This window comes from Rhipicephalus sanguineus, chromosome 4, assembly GCF_013339695.2.
Source record: "Rhipicephalus sanguineus isolate Rsan-2018 chromosome 4, BIME_Rsan_1.4, whole genome shotgun sequence".
NCBI lineage: Eukaryota > Metazoa > Arthropoda > Arachnida > Ixodida > Ixodidae > Rhipicephalus > Rhipicephalus sanguineus.
In genome coordinates, this window is record NC_051179.1 from 20,497,849 (window position 1) to 20,505,861 (window position 8,013).

Sequence of the window (8,013 nt, forward strand, 5' to 3'; positions counted from 1 at the left end):
TCGAGTAACGAGAAAGAAAAGACTTAAGATAAAAAATGCTGCACGTGTAATACACGTCGTGCTCGGATTACGCAGCGAGGGACCGAGCTTTCTCGACTTTCGCAATTGTAAAAACGCTGGCCATTTAGATTTGTGTACTCACGCTGTCGCAATGCAATGACAGGCGCGTGGAGAAGCAACGCGTACTGCAGTTGTGTGGGCGATCAGACTCCTCATTACGAATGCTCATCGACAAAAGGGGGGAGCCAGTTCTTTAGGAATGCTACTGCATCTGCCACCAGCATCATTGCACCACAATGTTTGACATCAGCATCATCATAATTTATGATAATATTTTCATTCCTCCTTTGTTAGGTATATTGATAGCTTTTTGCAGGGCTGTGTATGAGAGAGAGCGAGAGAGACAGAAAGAGAGAGAGAGAGAAATGCTTTAATGAAATGCTGGAAATGTTAGCCTAGCTATTCGCCTGACATGCGTTTAATTTTTAATATGGGTAATGTTTATCTTAGCAGCTAAAAAGTGATTACGGTTATAACGGACTTCACCTCGTACGACTCTCTCGAATAGATAAATGACAGGCACGTCGCATTTCGTGGGGACGGAGCTTGTGTTTATTCTTAGGTAGTAACCGACTATAGTGTAGTCGTTGCCATCTTTCGCCAACCAAACAAACGCGCTCATGCGTGCGAACTCCCTAATCGCTTCACTCCATTCAATAACCGTTCGGCTCCTTCGACTCCCTGGGCACTCTGAATCGTGGCAAGGCCGCTCAACGTGCGTTCTTATTGATCGGTCGTGATCATGGTGCGTGCCTAAGTCCCGCCAGCGAGGTATGAGACATGCTCGAAAAAAAAAAGGAACAACAAAGTGGGAAGCAGTGGGAGATTCCTTCCTGTCACAGGTTGCACCCCTTCTTCCCAGTTCCTTCCTTCTTGCAGAAGCCATTTACGAGCCAGTGCCCATAAATCGCAACGCACGGAAGCATCTCACACCCACGTAATCGCATACAGCTGCATGATATTGGAGGAGAAGCATCGAGGATGGATGAACCGCAGTGCCCGCTTGTTGCGAGTGGATGCACCGCACATAAGCAGTGGTCGGCACAGACCATTACATAGCCTGCTTGTGGCAGAGGCACGTATACCGCGTCGGTCTTATAGTTGTACGCAGTGTTGCCAATTAAAATGGGGTTTTGAAAGCAGATGCTGATTTTATCGAAAAACTGGCAAGTGTTCGCCGTATTAACGACCTTTAGTAGTACAAATCAAATACGCTATGTTGGGCTAGTTGGTGCATCGCTACTTGTAAGACGTGGCTCGTTTGTAACCTTGCACCAAGTCTTTCAAGTAGCTGGAATATTACCTCAGGTGTCCGGCGATCAGTGATTCCAAACTTTCGGATCCCGTGTTCATGAAAACCTTACACACTAGAATTCCTCGCATAAAGCAAATTTCAGCCAGTCATGATAACGGACATAGTATCAGTGAAGGCGATTAAGCCATTGGCAAAGGGCACTTCGAAACGAAACGCATCGTTAATTCACCTCCGGTACTTGAACTCTGCTACTGCACTAGTTTGAGATTTTTTTTTTAGGTTTGGTTTATTTCACCACAATCGATAAATGTAACGAAGATGAAGAACAAGCAACGAGAAAAATATGTACCTTTTACGGCGAGGATAGCAGGACAAAGCTACAATATCTGCAGCTTGACTAGCCCCGCCACCCCGTCACAGTGGCAGCAACATGCGGTACAGAGAGTTTTAGTTGTAGGCAAACAATTTGTGCTCACAATGCAAAATTTGGAAACTTAAAAACACTCAAAATGACGTATTTACACCAGAAAGCAAAACATTCAGAGACACCATATTTAAAATTTAATTTTTAGGCATTACACGTAAAGTGTCATTTGTTAGTTTGAATTTGTTTAGTACATTGGGTATGCAGTATTATAGTAGCTATGACTCATAGTTTCTACGTGTTCGTGGAGTGTGTAGAACGTGCAGATGGATTTGGAGATAAGTTTCCTAATGTACGTATGTGGCGGCTGTTACGGATTAGTTCTGATCTAAATGTTGTTCATAGACAGTATTCAGGCAAACCTTCAATTTTTAAAATCCTAAATCTTGCAAGAGATTCAGACATATACGCATTGTATGTAATACCTGAAGTGGAACGTATTGCGTTTTGTAAATGCGAAGCATTTCTTAGCGAACTTTCGGCACTTTGAGCGTTTCTATCTATCTATCTATCTATCTATCTATCTATCTAGCCGCCTACGTCTGGGTGCTCTCTTGATTGCCTCCTTAACTTGGTGTAGACCAAAATTAGCATGGGAGGGTAAGAGGACTTGACGAATATGACTGCCTGGTCATGACATGAATAACGTGAAATTCCTGTTGCGTACGTCGTCAAACCCTTTCCTCGAGACACGTGAGGCACATACCCGTACACCACGGGCCGTGGTATACGGGTATGCGCCAGATGTGATTGATAGTTTATATCTACCAAAGAACGGCGACAACAGACATTGGTAAAAACCGAATCCTGCAGCATTGATCCGACGAATGCAAAGAATAAAAATCAGAATCTCAGCAGGAATCGAACCCAAGCATTCTGCGTGGCAGTCAGGCATTCTACCACAGCGCCACGCCAGGTCTGAAAACTGTTTTGGAAAAACACCCTATGCGAGCGTAATGTCGGTGCAACGTCAATTGTGGTTGTGGTGCTGGCTATCTAATTTTATAACAAAGCAATAAGCGCTACATATGTACTCCTACGATGCAGGCCTCATGTGAGGTTAATGTCTGTGGTTCCCGTGTTGGCTCTGCTTTTATAGCAGTGTAATAAGCATTTCATTTGTCATGAAAGGTTACAGCGCACATAGACGGGGACGAAGGAAGAACACTCAAGACATAGCGCTTTAACCTTTCATGATGCAGCACCAAGTAGCTCACGAAGCCATCCTCGTGAATTTCATTTGTGCTACTATAATTCAGGAAGCTATATTCAGTCGTTGCTCGACCCTGCAGGAATACACTAATGAAAGTTACGGCGTATGATATTCACATCATTGCTCCGTAAAGTGCCCTTCGTTTCGCTAATACTGACGTATGTGCTCTAAAGTGAGTGCTGATGTTAGGTCAGACCATAAGTTACCCTTTAAACGCCAGTGTTGTCGACGTGCCTGGTAAGCCCACGATGTGCACACAACTACTTCACTTATAAAAACACGTCGATCCACCTCGTAACGCTTGACTCAAAGCAAGAAAAATGCAGCATGGAACTACTCGCTCACTGCTTCGCATGAAAGCGATTCCCACAAGGTGTGGGATCTGCCGAATTTTTCTTTTTTTTTTGCGATATGATTAAGCTATGTAATGATTTCTTAGTCCCGGTACCCTAAACTAAATGACAGTAGCACACATTGGGAGTTAATAGAGCATTATATGTCATAAGCTTTTGCTGTTCTGGTAATATGTATGGACAATTGCTCAGGATTCCCACTACTCTACAAAGTTTATTCTTGATGTAATTGGTGCGATGCTCCCAAGACATGTGTTCGTGAAACACAACTTCTAATGTATTTGCAAAGAGCGAGAACTCTATTTTAACGTTATTTAAGTGATGATAATGAATTAAGCATAAGCCATGGTGTAGATTTGGCTAGGAGAATAACAGCTTTAGTTTTAGAACAGTTTATTCGTGAAGAGTTTTTTTTTTTTTTTTTTTTTTGCTGTCCAAGTGTACAGGCTGCCTATAATGTGTCATTTGCCGACACTGTGATATTTTCTATATTTATTCCAGAAAAAAGAAACAAGCTTGTGTCCTCTGCATAAATAACATATTTTATTGAACTGTCTATTCTCGTTATGTCGTTTATAAAAGTAATAAACAGAAGTGGGCCGAGTATACTACCCTGCAGTACGCCATGTCTTATTTTTGTTAGTGCGGATAGTTATTTCATTACTGATACACATTGGTGTCGATCAGTCAAGTAACTTTCAAGTAAATTTAACATACCACGAATGCCATAGCATTTTAGTTTTTGCAGTAATGTTTCATGGTTTATGGAACAGAAGGCCTTGGATAAATCTATGAAAACACCTAACGCTAATATTTTCGCTTTTATATTTTTAAATATTAATTCCTTTTGATGCATTTTGCAGGTAACTTTTAAGTGTTGTCCACATTACGGAGTGCTGATAACTTTTTATGAGTCCCCCCCCTCCCCCCCCGTCCCCCCAAGTATTTCTGGCTATGCCCCTGATAGATGGATAAATGAACGCAGTAACGTTTGAAAAGACGGAGAGGTAGTGCGGGAAATGAAAAAAGGACGATAGAGACGTGACAACGTTGAAGGAAAGAAAATAAAAAAGGAAGAGCAAGGCGGACAGCGCAATGGAGGGGGAACAAAAATGGCGGATAGGGCTGCCGAAAAAGGGGAACCCGGAAATGGTCAGCCCATCGTGGGAAGCACTTGCTCTCTTCTATATACCTTAACGTGTGACGGCTGTAGCAGCTCTTATAACCGGTCGGTGGCGAGCGTATTATATAAATAGGGGCAGCAGCGAAAGAGGGAATAGGGAGAGAGGGAAAGAAGGTCAGAACTGAGGAGGCAGGCTTCCCGTTTATGCAGGACTATATATATTTTCAGGCGCACGGTCTCTAGAGTATCGGCGCGTCACGTTTTGCCTCGGCGTCGCATAGAAGCGGTATAGCCGGGGTGAAGCGGTGCAAGGACGAAATCCCCAACACCATTTTGCTTCGGACACAAAGCAATACGTTTCCTTGGTGGTACAAAACAAAAGGGACACGTAAGAGCAAATGTAAAAATTTGTTTGTACACAGTGAAATCTCGTGGACATTTACTGCGAGATACGTTTTCTGAGAGAATACGTTCTTTACTATTATCTTTTCCAGGCTGACGTTCCGTAGGAGCGATGCATTTTCATACGGCCAATACGATCATGTTTTGTATTAGGATAACAAGACTGCAGAAGTGGGCTTCTGTTGGTACTTATAGAACACATATAGCTTTGTATTACAGTGTACTTGCTCAAAAAAAAAAAACTCACAGGGTCCCTTATGCGTTTGTCTAACACGACTCAAAGGCGCGAAAGCCGTCCTATTTTTCGTCTGAGTCGGTGTATTGATCCTCACCACCCCCCACCCCCATCCCGCTTCGAAAGCTTTCCGCACCTAACGTGGTTTTCACTGCCTCCAGGATAGGAGGCGTTGCAAGCTCTCTGCAACTCACCTCGTTTTGCACTGCCTCCGGGATCGGCCCATCTTTGACCGTGCGATGATTTAAATGTGATGACGCCACGAAAAATTATGAGAATTCTGACGTCATGGTGACTTCACCATGTGACGTCCTCAAGTCGTAATATCTAATCACGTGACTTTTTGCATCGTTCGTGTTCACGCCGCCGACGCCGACGTTCAATTCTCGCGTTTGGCGAGGCATCGAAGGCTTTCGTCTTAATACTTACCTACAGTTCACGAAGAACGTGTTACGCGGCCGCAGCACTGCAGCGTCTACAGCAGCGGGGCGGAGAAATCACCGGCTGGCGAAAACTCAGAGCCACTGCCACTGCTGTGGGTTCGTGTGGTTCTGAGTGATATGTTATCATTCGAGCGTAATACATTAGCAGCATTAATACGTAATAATACGTAATACGTATTATATAATACGTAAGCAGCACATTCTACAGCATCTCATGCGGAGCAGCATTCCTTGACTTCACACGAACGTTTTCAGTTGAGTTTGGGACCGAGTGCGCCTACATTCATACTTTTTGGATCCCGTTTTCGGATGATAAGATTTTTGCACAATACGCTTTACTGAAGACTGGACGCCAACCAGTCCAATTCAACATAATAAAGGTAGTGGTGCCGCATCTCTCTTACATTTAATGCTAAATTACCCCTAAGCTTTGCTGCCTATCAAGATAACTGAAGGTAATTAGAGTTAATGGAGTGTAATTCTGACGCCTGTCTCTCGCATTTATCGCCAAATCACCAACGCGCCTTCATTTCCTTTCTGTCGCACAAGCAGCAAAGCCAATACACAGCGTCTTACCGCACTACACCGCAGCTACGAAAAAAAAAAAAAACGACGGTTGTCTACTACCTGGTATGCAGGGCACGCAGAAGTCACACAGCAGCACCAATCAGTGATGAAAGATACCAGGCTCTGAAAAGAAAAAGAAAAATATTAATAACGGATATAACTTCAGTGCCAACGCAAGAGACGGATTGCGAGAAATCAGACGCGACGAAACCGCCGTGGTGGCGATGTCGCAACGGCCCGTGCATGCCATCGATTCTTCCCGCTGAGGTACGCCATTAGATCCCTGCGAATACGGACAAAATAGATCTAAAGAAAAAATGCCGGTGCCGTGACATGATTCATCTGCCCGCATTCTTTCGTTTCTTCCGAAGCGAGTTGCTTCGAATTCCTCGCTAGAGTTGCCACACTGTTCTTCCGTCGTTTCTTCTATACTTCGCTTTATTCTGCGTCCTTGGGATATTGTATGACTGGGACATATGGGATCCCCGTGAGACACGTCGGGGGCACGTTCTTACGGAAGGTGGGATGCGGGCGCATTCGCATGTTCTCGATGTCACGCCTGTTGCCGACCGGTACGGAGAGTAAATCGCGAAGCACGACAAAGCGATCGACAGTTCACCCGAACGTTCACTGGAACGAGATAGATAGATAGATAGATAGATAGATAGATAGATAGATAGATAGATAGATAGATAGATAGATAGATAGATAGATAGATAGATAGATAGATAGATAGATAGATAGATAGATAGATAGATAGATAGATAGATAGATAGATAGATAGATAGATAGATAGATAGATAGATAGATAGATAGATAGATAGATAGATAGATAGATAGATAGATAGATAGATAGATAGATAGATAGATAGATAGATAGATAGATAGATAGATAGATAGATAGATAGATAGATTAGATAGATAGATAGATAGATAGTGTTATTCAATGGAGAGTATTATTTTTCTTCCTTTCTTCAGTGAATAATGTAAAAAAATGCACTGCTTGCAAAGGTTGATAGAAACGCCGATGTATATTGGCCCGCACTTTAGGAGTGTATAGGTTGGAATTTATGCATGTTACACAGATAAAATACATATATTTTGGAAATTTATTCTCCCCTGGGTGCCTTACCGACTGTGGCGGTGCGCTGCCAAGCACCCCTTCCAAGTGTAGGGGTAGATGCCCGGCCACGACCTTGGTTAAGGCACCTGCCTTTCCGTCATCCTCTCTCTCTCTCTCTCTCTCTCTCTCGTATTGCGACTGTAGGTGTAAAAAAAATCTCACACGGTCTTTTATGCATTCGCCTAAGATGACTCGAAGACGAAAGCCATCTTCTTCTTCTTCTCAGTCGATGTATTGATCCTCCGCTGGCTCCATTCGAAGGCTTTATGCGCCTAGCGTACTAGTTTTGCACTGCCTCCAGGATCGGAGGCATTGCAAGCTTTCTGCTCCTCACCTGCTTCAGCAATGCCTCCGTGATCGGCCCATCTCTGACCAGGCGACGATTTCATGTGATGTGACGTCATAGTGACGCCGTGGTGACGTCATGTGGTGACGTCATATGGTGACATCATCAAGTGGTGAAGATTTTTCGCACCACTCGTGTTGACGCCATGACGCCGACGGTCAATTTTCGCCTTTGATGAGGCATCTAAGGCTTCCACCTTAATAAAAAAACATGAACTTCGTTGACCTTAGCTTTTTCCATTTATATGGTCTACAGATTTCGATCAGTGCCAGATTGCCCGACTCGGCACATCTTTGTTCAGAACTAGGGTTCGACCATAGCTTGTCTCCAAAAACGCTGGAGAAACACTATTTAATTCCGCTAGTTCAATAAAAGATAAACAAACAAAAGAACAGGCTGCGTTTTCTCTAGGCAGCCCCATTAAGTCTGTGCCTTCTTTTAAGTTAGGATGACGTCCGGGGGACTCTTA